Source organism: Pseudorasbora parva, chromosome 15, assembly GCF_024679245.1.
Source record: "Pseudorasbora parva isolate DD20220531a chromosome 15, ASM2467924v1, whole genome shotgun sequence".
In the NCBI taxonomy this organism is placed as follows: domain Eukaryota; kingdom Metazoa; phylum Chordata; class Actinopteri; order Cypriniformes; family Gobionidae; genus Pseudorasbora; species Pseudorasbora parva.
The window spans coordinates 616184-633155 of NC_090186.1; the positions used below are offsets into that span (position 1 = coordinate 616184).

The 16972-nt window shown below is 37.5% G+C and overlaps 1 long non-coding RNA gene across 1 annotated transcript; it reads right to left on the reverse strand.

Moving 5' to 3' along the window:
- Positions 1–6696: 6696 nt before the first annotated feature.
- Positions 6697–8934, reverse strand: LOC137040878 (uncharacterized). The gene is made up of 4 exons (XR_010897999.1): positions 8779–8934; positions 7652–7803; positions 7455–7544; positions 6697–6905 (listed from the first exon to the last, which is right to left on the reverse strand). It is a non-coding gene; the product is annotated as an uncharacterized lncRNA (long non-coding RNA).
- Between the last annotated feature and the right edge of the window lie 8038 nt (positions 8935–16972).

A 16972-nucleotide genomic window follows, 5' to 3' on the forward strand; every position in this document is an offset into this window, starting at 1 on the left:
ACTCTCATCCCAGCTTCAATTCATGCATCTCATGCTTAACTCAGATAGAGCAAAGGAAGAGATTTCCACAAGTGCTTATTGAATTCTCAGACTTGGATCACTTGGTTGTTTCATATATATGATATCCACATGGTTTTTTTTTTTTTTTTTTTTTTTTTTAAATATAATGTATTACTGTATGAATAAATTAATTGTAAATATTTTATTTTAGGCTGCAAAGACCCTCTTCTTTTATATTATTTTCTATAAATGATTTGAAATATTTCACTGCATGTAATTCAGTAAAATAATTTTATTAACCACACAAAACGCATTGTAAAATAAAAAAGAGTAATTTATTGGTGACTTGAGAGCAAAGAAATTACAATTTCAACATTTTAGATGTATCAAAATTTAACTGCCAAAAACTCATATCATTAATAAAATGTATGTTGTATATTCAGATGTATGCATCTTCTCATGTTAGCCCCAAAGTGACCTTTTTGTATGACAATAGATTGAACTGAACAGTTGAGATGGCATCACATGGTAACTGCGCTTACTCAATCTGTAATTTGTGCTTTCTTTTCTTTTATACTTGCAGCTTACGTCTTGCGCTGTAGTACACTGGATGTAAGGTCAAAAAAGCCTTCATAAACAAATGCCGCATCAGGGCCACAACACTGTAAATATCGGATGGGGACATTAACACAGAGACATTTGTTAAAATGACAATGTTCACAAAAAGTCCTTTTTTTTCAAATGATGTATGTTGGCGTCGGAGACTCAGTTTATTGTTGTGAATTCACTCTAAAAACTCCAATTAATAAAATGTTGGAAGAGCAAAAAAATATATGTTGAACTAATTTTCTTACTTGTGCTTAGTTAAGAAGACATATTATATTGAGTCTGCAGAAATATATTTGAAAAACATTAAATGAATTGATATTTTCAAATCCAGTCAACATTTAGAATTGCAAATGTTGACTGGACTAAAAAACGCGAATCCAGTCAACATTTTATAAAAGTAGGCTATATGGCCAACACAATATTTTACTATGGTAAATAGATTTTTGTTTGTGCTGTTGAATTGGGCTGTTAGAAACATTTGATAAAATAGCCTATATCAGAACAATATTTGTGAAATTAGATGTATTTTCGATGTTTTGTTTATGATGGTAGGCCCTATCTGCATTTTAATGAGAAGATGGATCCTACAACACTTACATATTACATATTTAATATACATATATAATTCATGAACATATGTAGTTAATTGTGGCATTATTGTGGCATGTGACTAATTTTAATGAATATGTACAAGAGCTTGTTTGACTACGCGAAAGGATCTGTATTGCTCGTTTGATTTCGCGGAAGCATCTCTGGAGTACTTGTTTGATTTCGCGGAAGCATCTCTGGAGTACTTGTTTGATTTCGCGGAAGCATCTCTGGAGTACTTGTTTGATTTCGCGGAAGCATCTCTGGAGTACTTGTTTGATTTCGCGGAAGCATCTCTGGAGTACTTGTTTGATTTCGCGGAAGCATCTCTGGAGTACTTGTTTGATTTCGCGGAAGGATACAGATCAAAGGACTTCGCGAGGTTCCCCGAAAGGCAGCAGCAGCAATTTTGAGGATGCAGTTCACGCGTCAGGTAAGTGTTACGCCCGTTTCACACATACTCCGTCTGCAGTGCGTGTGCGGTGCGTGTTGCGTTGCGTGTGCGGTGCAGGAGCCCCACACCCTGTAATGCTTTCACATATGCTGCGTTTGCAGTCCACAACTGATCCGCTGTTGCATATCACAAACACAGCATTGATTCATTATTTTTTATTTAAAATCCAAAAGTTTTTACTGAACATGCCTCGTCAGAATTCCAATTCTCTTTGTTTACTCTTTAATAGAAATCAGGTTACGTAGCCTACTACATTTAAACAACATTTTATTAAATTCATTTATTCATATTTATATACTTTAGATTTAGCTCACACAAGTGGCAAAACATTTAAACATAGGTGTTGATGCAAAGTCCTTAACTTTACTTGTACTATAGTGGCTGAAAAAGATGGGTTCTTCTTACTCGTCAAAAAGTCAGTCAGAATCCGTAAACCAGTGGGAGTTTAATAATCAAACACAAAAAATACAAAAATGTACAAATCCTATTGTTTCCTGTATCCTATGACACTTGTCAAACCCTATCTTGTATTACCTTAAACGTTTAAACACAAGATTTATCCATAATTGACAAGATCGACGAGACGGTAAGAAAACTGTTTCTCCCTTCTTTCTTCCTAAACTCAATCTTCTGCGCACGCGAAGTGGGCGTAAACCATTAAAGAAACAGAACAAAATTATACATTATAAACATAGGAAATAATATTGAAATATATAAACCACAGGAAATATCAGAATTGCTTCTCAAAGAACGTTACATAATACTTTCAGTTATTAATGGCAAAAAATCTGCAATAATAATATAAACTTTATTGCTATGTTAAATTGGCTCTTACATACCAGCCCCTAATTGTCTTTGTGTTCAACAAAACAATTACCAATCTATTTACTAAAGAGCCAAGCAAATTAAAGATGCAAAAATATTCTTCACTAAATTGGAGTAAAAATGTTCCAATAAGACCTGAATTAACGCATCGGACTCATACCAGATACTACATACAGGATTATGTGTACGTGATTATAAATCTGCCTCTAAAAGTAAACAAAGCTTAGTAACAGGCCGTAAAAGAGTGCTCGTGTTGGTTTTCACTTGGGCTTGCCGCACAAGACCCTTGTTGTCTGTGAATGTTTATAGCACACGTCCCATAACCCAAGAGTTTCGTGGTGCAGAATTGTCTGCAACCAATACAATGTCCCCAGGCTTGAGATTTTTCTTTAGGCTTTGCCACTTTTGTCTTTCTTGCAGGTCTGGTAAGTACTCTTTGATCCAGCGCTTCCAGAATAGGTCAGCCATATACTGAACTTGGCGCCACCTACGTCTGGAATACAGGTCTTTTTCGTCAAATACCCCAGGAGGCATGGACGGCTTTACTTTGAGCAGCAGCAAATGATTTGGAGTGAGGGCCTCTAAGTCATTTGGGTCATTGGAGACCTTAGTGATGGGACGACTATTGATTATTGCCTCCACCTCACATAAGAGCGTTTGAAGACTTTCTTCATCGAGAGACTGCTGTTTTACAGTGGAGTTCAGAATTTTTCTGACAGTCCGTATTTGTCGTTCCCAAACTCCTCCATGGTGGGATGCAGTTGGGGGGTTGAAAATCCACTGTACACCTTTTGCAAGCAATGTGGTTTGAATCCTGTCATTATTCAAACTTTGTATGGCTGTTCGCAACTCCCTTTCTGCCCCAATGAAATTTGTTCCATTGTCAGACCTGATTGTTTGAACCTGACCCCTTCTAGAAATAAATCTTCTTAGTGCATGAATGCACGAGTCCGTATCCAAAGAGCTAGCAATCTCAACGTGAACAGCTCTTAAGGTCAGGCAAGTAAAGATTACCCCATATCTTTTAATCAATGTCCTTCCTCTTTTGATTTCAAATGGGCCAAAATAATCAATGCCCACATTTGTGAATGGGGGTTCATCTGGCAAAAGTCTGTCACGGGGAAGATCAGCCATGTATTGTGTGCTTGTAATGCCGTGCTGACGTTTACAAACTGTGCATTGAGACAGAATTTTTCTGATGGCTGTTTGCGATTTTGGAATCCAATATTTTTCTCGCAACTTTGACAACATGTGATTACGGCCGCTATGACCTACATCTACATGAATTGATCTTAAAATCAGATGTGCAACATGATGGTCCTTTGCTAAGATAGCAGGATGCTTCGACTCCTCAGGCATAGCTGATCTGCTTAGTCTGCCACCTACTCTTAGGATTTTATCTTGCAAAACTGGTGACAACCTGTAAAGAGGGCTACTGCGTTTCACATTTTTACCTTGCTGGAGGGTTTTTATTTCCCCGGGAAACATGATTGTTTGGCTGTAGCGAATGATCTCTTTCTCAGCTTTTTCAACATCACTTACAGTCAATGTACCACCTGACAGTGAAGCTTTGAAGGTTTCCATTTCCATTTCAAGATCAGAATTCACTCTTAGACTGTGGGACAGCTCTTTTCTTTTTTCTACCAGTGCCTTCAGAATGGTTTTTAATTTAAGGAACCATGCAATGGCTCTTCTTAACCTGTACCACTCTGAGTAGTGTGAAAAGAACTGAGAAGTATAGTCATAATTATCTGCACACACTGCATTGACAGAGACTTCCTTAACTTCCAGATCATTGCCAGTTATCTTAAGAGTGTGATTTGGCATTTTTGGCCATTCCGATTCTGGCTTAGTCAGAAAGGATGGACCTGTGAGCCATGAATTTGCTTTAAGGAAAGCATCTACAGTGAGTCCTCTTGAGGCAATGTCGGCTGGGTTGTCAGAAGATTTCACATACCTCCATTGCGGCACCTTTGAGAGCTCCCTGATGGCAGTTACCCTGTTGGCCACAAAAGTACGGAACCGTGTGCTTTCATTGTTGAGATACTTCAGGACTGAAGTACTATCTGTCCAAAATACAGACTCCTGAAGAATCAAGTCCAATTCAGATATCAGCATATTGTCCATTCTAGAAGCCATTGTAGCTGCTGTGAGCTCAAGACGTGGCACAGTAACTGACTTTACTGGAGCAACCCTTGCTTTACCCATTACAAAGGCACAATGTTGATCACCTCTGCAGTTCTCCATGAGCAAGTAAGACACCGTGCCATAACCCAGTTCACTGGCGTCTGCAAAATGGTGCAGCTGTGCTGAGGTGACTTCTCCAAAGTCAAGTGGCTTCATGCATCTCTCAACCTGAAAGTCATTTAAGTTCTGAAGACTAGCCAACCACAGGTTCCACTGATGTCTGAGCGGTTCTGGAATACTGTCATCCCATTCATGTTTTGTTCTACAAAGCTCTTGCAGTATTTGTTTTGCAGGAAGAATGACTGGAGAAAGTATTCCAAGGGGATCATAAATTGAGCTGACCATGGACAAGATTCCTCTCCTTGTAAGAGGCTTTTCCTGTAGAGTTACTTTGAACTGCAAAGTGTCTGTCTCTACACACCACTGAACCCCTAGGGCTCTTTCCAATGGTAACTTTTCTTTCTCCAGATCCAAGTCTTTCACTGTCTTTGCTTTGCTGTCTTCACTTATGGATGCAAGAACAGTCCGACTGTTGGACCTCCACTTGGTCAAGTTAAATCCTCCTGATGCACACACCTCCCTTAATTCATGCAATAGAGCAATACCCTGCTGTTCCGTAGCCACAGACGTCAAACAGTCGTCCACATAGAAATTTCTAAGGACTGTCTGAGTTACCTCTGATCTGTGATGTGCACTATTGTCTTTTGCACACCTTTGCAGAGCACTGAAAAAATAAAACCCTTGGATCAACTTAAAAAAATTGAAGTAATCGATCACACGAAATATTTAAAATTGACTCAAGTAAATAATTTAATTTAGTTTAATTTGAAAAGTTTAAATCCATGCAACCACTTTTTAAAGGTTGATCAAACTAATTATTTTAGATTGGAACAAACTAATTATTTTAAATTGGATCAAACTAACAAATCATTATTTTATGTTGGGATAAACTAATTATTTAAATTAAAACAAAGTAATATTTATAGGCCAAAGTAAATTAATTATTTTAGGTTGTCTCAAATTAAGATGTCATTATTTAAAATGTATAATCAAAACAAAAAAAAGCTTTTAAAACATTTTGATCAATGACTATCATAACACTTTCCTTTAGAACACATTTATATTTATTGTTCAATGAACATGTTCACATGTATGAAGAACAGTCTGCTTCACACAAAAATACAAATTTGTTACAAATAATCAAATCACCACTTGATGACATCACATTAGTAGTAATATTAAATTAGGAATGTTTGTCCTGACAACACAGTTCACCATAAAACATCCTAAAATACAATTAAAATATTAAGATACAAATGTATTTCATGTCCATAAATGTATATGATGATGAACAGTCTCTTTCAGCTGAACACCAGAGACAAATCCTGGAACTGCTCCTCAGACAGTGAACAGTGATCACTGCATCAGTTTCTGATACAGAGCTGTAAGCTCTACATTTAAAGGGTTAGTTTACCCAAAAATAAAAATTCTGTCATTAATCACTTATCCTCATGTTGTTCGACACTCGTGAGACCTCTGTTCATCTTTGGAACACAATTGAAGATATTTTAGTTGAAATCCGATGGCTCAGACAGGCCTTTAATGACACCAATGTCATTTCTCTCTCTTAAGACCCATAAAGAGTTCTGATTGGGCCAGCGCTTCCCGTGATGTGATTGGACAGCAGCTTAGCGCACTTTGCCCGGAAAGGTCCCGCCTCTTACCATAACGGGGCGATGCAAGCGCTGAATGCGCGCTCTTCTCCACGTAGGAGAGCAACGAGACCACGCCCCCTATTTTGTGTGTTCTTGTGGGCGGAGGGTTAGTCAACAAACGGTTCTAGTGACGTCATTACAGCAGGAAGTGCAGCGGTGTAGCCCAAACCGGCTGTTCGCTGTAGGCTTTGAAAGGGAACTTCTGTTAAATAAAATATCTCGCTTGGCATTGAACTTTGCGCTTTATAATTTTACAGGTATTATTTATGCTCTAACAGCAACATTTCACACTAACTAAAGTTTGAAAGATAGAATTGCGAAGAACGGGACCTTTAATGACAGAATATTCGTTTTTGGGCGAACTAAACCTTTAAATATAACCTATTTGTATGCAATTTAGCAAGCAGGTTCCGGACCTCTGATCCTTCAATGACAATTTTAATGTCTTTTGGTGGATGAAGAGGATCCTCTTTCCCAGTGATAAAGATCGCCATGGTTGTTTGCTCCAGTTCTTCAATCTCATTTTCCTGCATAAAAAAAGAAAGAGAAAATAAGTACATTATAGTTTCAGAACTCTCCCATTTTCAGCTCTTACACACTCTAAACTGAACTTGAATAGGCGCGTGACGAGTGAGAGCAAAGCGAGGCCGGTAAGTAATTGGATGATCAGTGCCAACTGCACGTCACACTGGTCTCAGAGCTTTCACAGAGGAGTGAAGGGAGAATAAAAGGAGGAGCGACGACAGTGAAGGAAGAGAGGACCAGGCATGGATTTTACATAGCATATAGGTGTTAAGTCATTTGCAAATGGATTCCTTTGGACACACTTATTTTGACAGTGTTCCAGGGAAGACAAGGAAAAAAAAGATTGTTTTGGTACGTCTGGACATGGTCTAAGTGTTCACAGCTCAAAATTCAGCATCAAAGATTTCTCATAAATAGTGTTAAAATCTCATCTTGTGAGCTGAGTTTCTCATCACACCCCTATTTATTAAAAGTGGCTAGGAAAACCTAGACTATGACCATGTTAGTCTGTAGGTGTTATTTGTGTGAGCAAGTGAGAGAGATGCCCTTACCTGGTATTCTTTGAAAAGGTGCGCAAAAGGTTCGCCGAGGTAGATCAGAGATTTGAGGATGCATTCTCTTCTGATGGTGATGTCTGCAGTCTGAGTAAGAACAATAACTATGAATTAAAATTAAACAATTACAAAAAAAAAAAAAAAAAAAACACTATTCAGCCATGGATCCCACTGATTATCAAATTCATAGATACCTCATCTAAAACCTGCAATGTCCTGGTGGACTCCTCCCTTGCTCCTGATGACCTCCAACAGTTTGGTGGAGTGCTTGTCCAACTGCACCAAGAACTTGTAATCCAACTTGTCACCAAAGGAACTGTTGTAATTCGCATGAACTTAAATTGATCTTAAAAGTAGAGCATACAGAAATAAGTTTAGAAGATGGTGAACACAAAACAGAATCCCCAGCACAACCGTACTAAATTACAACAACAACAACTCATTAGTGAATCAACAGTTAGGTCTAAAAATGTGGAATGCCAGGGTATGGCAAATGCCATACGTAAACGAGTAGTCGTGTGCCCAGTCTATTCTCTGCTATATGCCGACCTAAAACATTCACTTTCATAAAATCATCATCAAAGCAGTCCATATGTGACATCAGTTAGTTAATTCGAATCTCGAAGCATCGAAAATACATTTTGGTCCAAGTATCACAAAAACTATGACTTTCAATCTACGACGTGTTCCTCAAAAAAAGATTAAAATGGTTCATGAATCAGTGAATTAATCAATGATTCGGATCGCCAATGTCACGTGATTTCAGCAGTTCGGATCGCGTGTCAAACTCCCAAACTGCTGAAATCACGTGACATTGGCGATCCGAATCATTGATCAATTCACTGATTCACGAATTCAATACTGTAAGCAGTGATGGTGTTAATGATTTACCTCAGATATATGAGCAAGCGCTTCAGCGCGCTCGGACTGCAGAGAATGTGCTCAGCGAAAAAACACACTTTTCTTTTGAACTGGAGTCTAATAAAAGTTAAGCAGAAAATATTGTAGCTTATATAGGCTATAACTGCACTTGTTTCGAGAAATGTTATTGTTAACTCTTTCCCTTGACACGGTCAATGCCCCCACAAAATGAATTTAGATAGTTTGCATGCATTTAGGTTATTAACGTTACTCACCCGCCCAATGAGGGGCTAAAATAACCGAACGTTATAGTTTGAATGAAGATTACGAACATTTCGAGTGCTATCTTAAAAGTTAATTTACACGCTATCAAGCGTTAGCGCTGAAATTACGGCCAGACTCAAGTCCCGTCAGATATACTTGAGGTAAAAACGTTAACGGTAGACAAAGTTTCTCTTACCTTATCAATGTTCCTCGTAGTTCTGTCTCGGAGCCTGGCTGGATGGGTCTGACGTCCGTTGAAATGTAACGTTATCGTCACGGCCACCGCTCAAGTTCGTGCTGTGTTCTTCTCAGACAGTTCTCAGACTTTTTTTTTTTTTTTTTTTTGAACCAGCGGGATCTGCAAGTCAACAATGCGCATGTGCAAATCCTGCTTAATCTAAAAAAAATGCTCTGATCAAATTAATAAATTCAGTTTAATGTCCCGCTGCCCATTTAGATTCTATCAATGTAAAAAAAATGGATTGAACCATAAATCTAAGCTAAAATGTTTACTTGACATGAAAAAATTAAAAAAATTAAGCTATTTCAATGAGAAAATACACATTAAACGAACAACACTAAAGTTATACTTTTTTCAGTGAGCGTAGATTGCACAACTTGGGGAGGATGTAGCACCAAATAAGTGCACAGTCATTCTGTATTCCTCCATTTCCTGCGCAGTGTCTCCTTTTGGCCACCAAAGGAATCTTAACAGGTCTTTGTCTTTATCAGGAACTCTGACCTGATGAAACATTCCTTCTACATCTGCTGCGAGGGCAATCGGCTCATGTCTGAACCTTGTCAGCACACCAATGAGAGAACTATTTAAGTTGGGTCCTTGTAACAGTTGAGAGTTAAGTGATTTTCCTTGGTAGGTTGCTGCGCAGTCAAACACCACTCGAAGTTTGTGTTTCTGCGGGTGATACACCCCGTGGTGTGGAATGTACCAGATTCTGCCAGAGTTTCCTTCAGTTTCACATGCAGGGATTTTCTCAGCATGACCTTTGACTAACATGTCATCCATGAAACTACAGTAGTCATTGTGGAAAGCTGAACTTCTTTTGAATTTCCTTTTCAGAAATTGAGCGCGCAGAGATGCAACAACATAGTTGTTTGGAAACACTACATCATTTTTTCTCAAAGGAAGGCCAATGCAGTAATGTCCATCAACAAGCTCTACTGACTGTGATACAGACTCCATAAACTGTCTATCCTCTATAGACATTTCCAAATTTTCAGCTTGCTTACATTCAGGAAAATCATAACTCATTTGCTGTTGAATTAGGTTCTCCAAGCTTACCACTGAAATCCTGTTTGCCATCACCTGTGGCCATCCTGTGCTTCTGTCAGTTTGGATGTTCTCTCTTTCCAAAGGTCCATTTACAATCCAGCCCAGGATGGTCTTGACAGCATAAGGCCCATTTCCTCTGCTGTTGATAACTTTCCATGGCTCAAGAATCTTGGGTACATTTGTTCCTATTAGTAAGCCAATACCTGAATTGATCTGAGGAAGATGCACCTCTTCAAGGTACTTCCATTTCTTAACATCCTTCTGTTGCGGAATGTTTTCTCTTTTAACTGGAATCTCTTTTTGTGAGAACACCTGAGGGAGACCCACAAAACTGTTTTCATTCAGTCCACTTACTTCCAGTTCGGTGAAAACGTGTGTACTAACAGACCTTTCCTGTCCCATAGTACGCAGTAGGATGTTTGTTTTCCTACCAGTTAGCTTTAACTCCTTCATTAGTTGTTCTGTGCAAAATGTTGCAGAACTTCCTGGGTCCAAGAAGGCGTAGGTCGTTACCTCATGATTACTTTTTTGGGATTTAACTCTGACTGGTACAATGGCCAAAGAGCACACAAACCCACCAGCCCCCGTACAGCCGCAAGTTTCGCTGGTTGTGGTACATGATTCAGTGACAGTTGTGGAACTGTCTCCATTTTGTGATCCTGGAAGCGCTGGCTTTTCCGGAAGATGAAGAATGGTTGGATGCTTTAGTGAGCATTTTTGACAAACAAGTCTTTGCACACAACCTTTACTCATGTGACCTGGTAATAAGCAACCATAGCACAAGCCCTTAGCTTTCAGAAAGTCCAGCTTTTCCTTGTGTGGCTTGTGCTTCAAAGCGTTGCAAACGTCCAATCCATGCTCTTTATTACAGTATAAGCAGTGAGTTCCATGCCTTGCCTTTGCTCCTTCTTTTACCATAATTCTTTGTTTATTGAGCTCTGGAACAGGTGTCACACTTGTGGCAAATGTTGTTTTCCTTTCTTTCACTTGTAAGTTACTTGATTTGTTTGGTTTAAATCTGAGATTGTCTTTACCCATTTTGTTATCCTGGATATTGCCAAACAGTGGATGTGAAACAATTCTTGCCTGTTTGTCTACAAAACTAACCAAGTCGGAAAATCTTGCTCTCAAGCCAGTCCTTTCCTGAAGCTCACAGGCAACTACTCTCCACTTTTCTCTCAGTTTAAAAGGAAGCTTGGTAACAATAGCACGCATGTTGCTTGGACTGTCCATCTCCTCAACATATTCCACACTGTCAACAGTATTGCGACAACCAGTAAGGAAAAGAGCAAAATCTGTTAAGGCTTTGTTATCCTCAGGCTTTAAATCTGGCCAGTTCAGTGCTTTTTCTGTATAGGCAGTGGCAATTGTGTACTCATTGCCAAAATGTTGGTAGAGTAGTCTCTTAGCCTCATTGTAGCCCTTTTCAGAAAGCATTTGTTGACAGCTGCGTACCAGCACCTTTGGTTGCCCTGTGGTGAACTGCTCTAAGAAGTACAATCTGTCTCTGTTATTTGTGGTCTTATTCTCTACTCCATGCTCAAATGCTCGAATGAAGAATGTGAATTCTAGCGGGTCTCCACTAAATACTGGAATGTCCATTGGAGGGAGAGTAGATAAAGACTGCTGTTTTATGAAAATCTCAGCAATGTCATTTTGACGTTGCATGATGTTGAACAAGCTCCCTGTTTCAACATGTGAAGGAATGCTCACATCTGTTCTTGGTGGCTGTGATTTAGCAAAATCCTGTTGCACATCGCTGACTCTTGGTACGTCATCAGTATCAGGTGCTAACTCACGGAAAAATGTTTTTGGCCTTACTGCTTTGTCAGATGTAGCTTTAAGATTCTCTTTAGTTGTGGCTGCTCTTGCTGCACTACCAGATACATCAGAAACGCTACGCGATGGTTCATACATTGAAAAAACCTTCAGTTTGGCTTCAGCCGCAGCAATAGCAGTTTGGAGCTCTAAATTTTCCTTTTCTGCTTTGAGCTCAGCTTCTTCCCTCTCAACATCTTGTTTCTGCTTCAAAGTATTAGCACGTGCCAACAGTTCTGCCCTTTCAGCTTCAATTTTCAGCCTAGAAGAAGCTGTAGATGAAACCCCTGAGGCCACCTGACTACCAGATTTTTTTTGAAAGAGAGGCAGTTGTGAAGAAGAAATAACCATTGAGGCACTGTCAGTACATTCGACCTCTGCATCACATTGCTCTGCCTCTTTAGATTGGAGATTAACTCTTTCAATCCAATCTTTGACCTTGTCTACAAAGTGCTTAAATGCTTGAGACTTGGGTTCAAACCAATGTATCTGATCTAAATATGCCTCATCAACGGACATAAGTTCTCTGGTTTCATTATTAATGTCTTGAAATGCAATAAAGGACTGTGCAAACTCACCATTTATGCATTCATTTACAGTGTCAACATTACCAGAGTCCTCAAGCAAAGTTTCAATTTCTCTCATTTGCCTTGTTAAATGTCCCAGTTTGGCTCTTCTACTTCCCATCAACTGGTTAAGCCGTTCCTCTTGTGCTTTAACAGTCATCTTCGGCACTCGTTTAGAGGTCGCGTTCAATTCCTCTGTTTCCATAGTAATCAATGTTCGTGTTCAAAGCGCGCATTGTATTCATCACGAAAGCAGATGAGATCGCCCTCTTGCGACATTGTTTGACGGAGCGCACATGGCGAGTCCATGACGCAGCACAATTCAACCATATCCAAAGTCCAATAATATCCCTAAACGTCCAAACTATTGCCAAAGTTCACCAAAGTCCGATCAGCCAAATCCGTTGTGTGTGTAATCCCAAATGCCATCGGAGAATCTCAGCCGCGATGGTGCATTAAATCCAAGTATAGTCCGATGATGGTCTCTGATGATGCGCGAATCACTCGACAATCCTCTTGTTAAAAACAAAAATATTGCTCATCCAATTCGGACGAAAAGAGAAGTTTTCTTACTTATATGTTGATGCAAAGTCCTTAACTTTACTTGTACTATAGTGGCTGAAAAAGATGGGTTCTTCTTACTCGTCAAAAAGTCAGTCAGAATCCGTAAACCAGTGGGAGTTTAATAATCAAACACAAAAAATACAAAAATGTACAAATCCTATTGTTTCCTGTATCCTATGACACTTGTCAAACCCTATCTTGTATTACCTTAAACGTTTAAACACAAGATTTATCCATAATTGACAAGATCGACGAGACGGTAAGAAAACTGTTTCTCCCTTCTTTCTTCCTAAACTCAATCTTCTGCGCACGCGAAGTGGGCGTAAACCATTAAAGAAACAGAACAAAATTATACATTATAAACATAGGAAATAATATTGAAATATATAAACCACAGGAAATATCAGAATTGCTTCTCAAAGAACGTTACATAATACTTTCAGTTATTAATGGCAAAAAATCTGCAATAATAATATAAACTTTATTGCTATGTTAAATTGGCTCTTACAATAGGTTATAGCCTTAAATCACAAACATTTTAAATTAGAAACTTACAATAGTCTATTCATAAACAGTCGACTCTCGTTTCGTTTTTACACCCTTTTAAAAGAAATCCTGCAGGTCAAAAAGAACTTGCTTTTCACCTCCAAGAAAGTACGAGTGCTCTCCATTATGGCACATTTTTTTAAACCTAAATGCCAGGTAAGGTGTCGTTTTGTTGCTTTACTTGAGAAAAAAAGCCATGTGTTGACTTTGAAACAAGAGTATATTTTTTAAAGGACAAAATAAATGTGATTTTACACAAAAAGTGCCTACAATGCACACAGGAAGCACGTGTAGTGCATTTGAACAATAACTGGAGTATGTCAGAGAAGAAAACGAAGAATAAAAAATATCTGTGGAAGATTTTAGCAATAAAGTAAACTAGCCAGAAAATATAACAAACTTTCGTTTAGTTTAGTATTTAATACTCAGACAGGTAAAGGCTCTCGGTCTGCAGCTGGTCACGGTGTAAAGCGAAAGCAGACTTTTGATGGACAAAATAAATATAATATCACAAAAGCACTCAAAATGCACAGAAGAAGCACATGTGGTGTGTTTTAACAATAAATGGAGTATGTCATTAAAGAAAACGAAGAATAAAAATCATCTGTAGAAGATTTACCCATTTAAACTTGTTTTAATTATTCAGTTTGGGTGAAAGTATTATAAAAAGTAAAGTAAACTAGCCAGAAAATATAATAATTTATTTTAGTTTAGTATGTAATACTCAGACAGGAATAGGCTCTATCGTTGTGGGAGCCGCTGCACCAACGCCTCCAGTGTGAACGCTCTCGCGCGTCTGCAGCTGCAGTCTCGGTGTAGTTACGCTGAAGTGCTGCTCACGCTCGCGGTGTGAAACAGGCGGGGCTTGTGTGGATATTTAACGTTAGACGTGAAGTAAGAAGTAAATTAGAAGTAAATATATCCAAGGGAAATAGGGATTATTTAGGACTAAGTGATGTCTACGTCAAATTCACTCCTCATCGAATGAATGATTTACGTTACGTTAATGTGGTCTTTAATCATGTTTAAGTAATAATACATAATTTTGTTTTAAACTGTAATACTATATAATGTATTTTAGATTTAATCTCAGCGTGTTGTGTGCTATTTTTGTGTCAGACAAACTTTCTCTCATTAGCTATAGGCCAAGGTGCTGTGGTGATTTTTATACGTGCAAATTTACTGAAACTTGTCAAACGTGTAACTTAATGTAGGCCAAATAATGTACGCTATTTAGGGTTATGTGGTTGTGTGATTTTTTTCGCGTTCCAACTTTTGAAATTGTCCCGTAAATTAAGGGAACAACATAACCATGAATACTATGAATAAAATGGCGCTCATTTCATCGTCCTCACAAGTGGGACGAATTCTGAACTTTAGTTTAGTCACACATGCAAGTAAATTCTTAATATTGATAAGATGTATAAAGAATATATATTTTTTTATTATTATTAATTTTTTTCTTTCTTTCTCCAACAGGGTGTGACCAAGATATCCATTGATGCTGACTCGTTGCAGTTTATCATCCAAGCCAGTCGGTTCTTCTTAAAGGGATAGTTAACCCAAAAATGAAAATTCTGTCATATATTCGCCCTCATGTTGTTCCAAAACTGTATGAGTTTCTTTGTTCTGCTGAACATAAAATAAGATATTTGGAAGAATGTTTGTAACCAAGCAGATGGAGCAACCAATCACTACCATAGTAGGGGGGAAAATACTATGGTAGTAAATGGTTGCTCCATCTGCTTGGTTACAAACATTCTTCCAAATATCTTATTTTATGTTCAGCAGAACAAAGAAACTCATACAGTTTTGGAACAACATGAGGGCGAATATATGAGGACAGAATTTCAATTATTGGTGAACTATCCCTTTTCCAGCTGAAACACTGACAAGTAGCAAGAATGCTCCACTGGATCTACTTTGACTGTGTGTGTATTTTCAAAACTAAAGGTGCATTAAAGACATTAAAGAAAAGTGACAAGGGCTTTGGTCATTTTTTTATTATTTAAAGAAATTTGAAATTAATTCTTATGAAAATGTATTGTTTGTATGCCAAATGTTATAAATGCAGATGATACAATGTGCTTTAATTAGTTTTTATCCTTGCTATAACATGTAACTAGTTCCACCACTGCAATTTCTAGTAAACAATTAAAACAATTAAAAGTTTCATTAAAAATGAAACCCCTAATTAAAACGTTTTAGTTGAATTAATTATAAAAACATGTTGAGTAAACTTACATTTTAAAGTTGAAGTCAAGTTTGAGCCAACTAAAAATTATTAATTCAGGTAACAATTTTTAGAACGAAATTGAGTGAACGAAAATAAAAAATTTGAAAAATTCTGTGGAACTAGTTACTAAATAATAATTAGTTGAAAGCACTAGAAATTTTTTAGTGTTGTTGTAAACCTGGCCTGCCACTGCTCATAACATTGTAACTGTTTTAAAAATATAATTTTACAAAAAAAAGCACTTTAGTTCATATTTTGTAATGACCATGTTTAAACCGTTTTTGCTTTCTTTAAAATGTCTTTGAATTTGTTAATGCTATTTTGATTTAAATAAAAAAAGATTCAGATTCAAATTTCTTTATTACATCAGCTAATCTGCCATTTGCTATAGGTTTTTAAAGCCTGATGGTTGTGGATAGATCTTCTGTCTGTCTTGCAGTGAAGAGAGAGTAGCATTCCCGGCCATTGTTTCTTTGGTCCATCAAGATGTTCTGCAGTGGATGAGCTATGTTGTTTAGAATGGTGAATCTAGTCTTGTAGGAAGAAAAAGTCGTATGATTGAATTAGTAATTCATGTGTGTGCGTGTGTGTTTGTGTGCATGAGAGGGAGAGTGAGCGAGAGACTCGGATATTGCTCCATAGTAGCTCCAGTATTGCTCATTTTCTTTTTCAAAGGAGAAATAACGGAGTCTTTAAAAACACAGAATTGAGATTAGCAAGGCATCTCCTTTTAGTCTCAGGTATGACTCCCTCTGATTATTCTGTCTCACCTATTGCTCCTAGTGAATTTGAGGAGAAATATATGAGCAACATTTTAGACAAAATAGAGATTAAAATAACACTCTAAAAACTAATACTATGATTTACTCAATTTTTTTGGTGAAACATTTTTACACTAAAAAAATTGAGTAAATTTTAAAGCAGTGAAATCAATTATAGACACCATAAGAACTGAGTAAATGTAAGTAAAAAATTAAGTAGATCTGAGTAACTGCATTTGTTACATTAACAAATTCAATTGAGTAGAAAAAAATGGGTAAAAAGCATTTTAAAAACCAATATTTATGACTAATATGAACTGTTTTTATTTATGAGTATTACTAACTTGTATAGCATAACTTTAATTTCCTCTAAACCTTTGTAAAATACTCCACAGTCCACACAAGCACACATATACATGACATGGCCTTTATTGTCGATGAGTAAGTTACAGCAATAACGTTACAGCATATATTACTGTTTTGACATGTAAAGAATAACAGTTATTTTACAACATTTAAACTCATGTAACAAACATTTTAGAAGTAAAAATGAAACATTTAAAAGTAATTCAAGTGTAATCAACCGGTCTGTTATCCCATTTCCACCG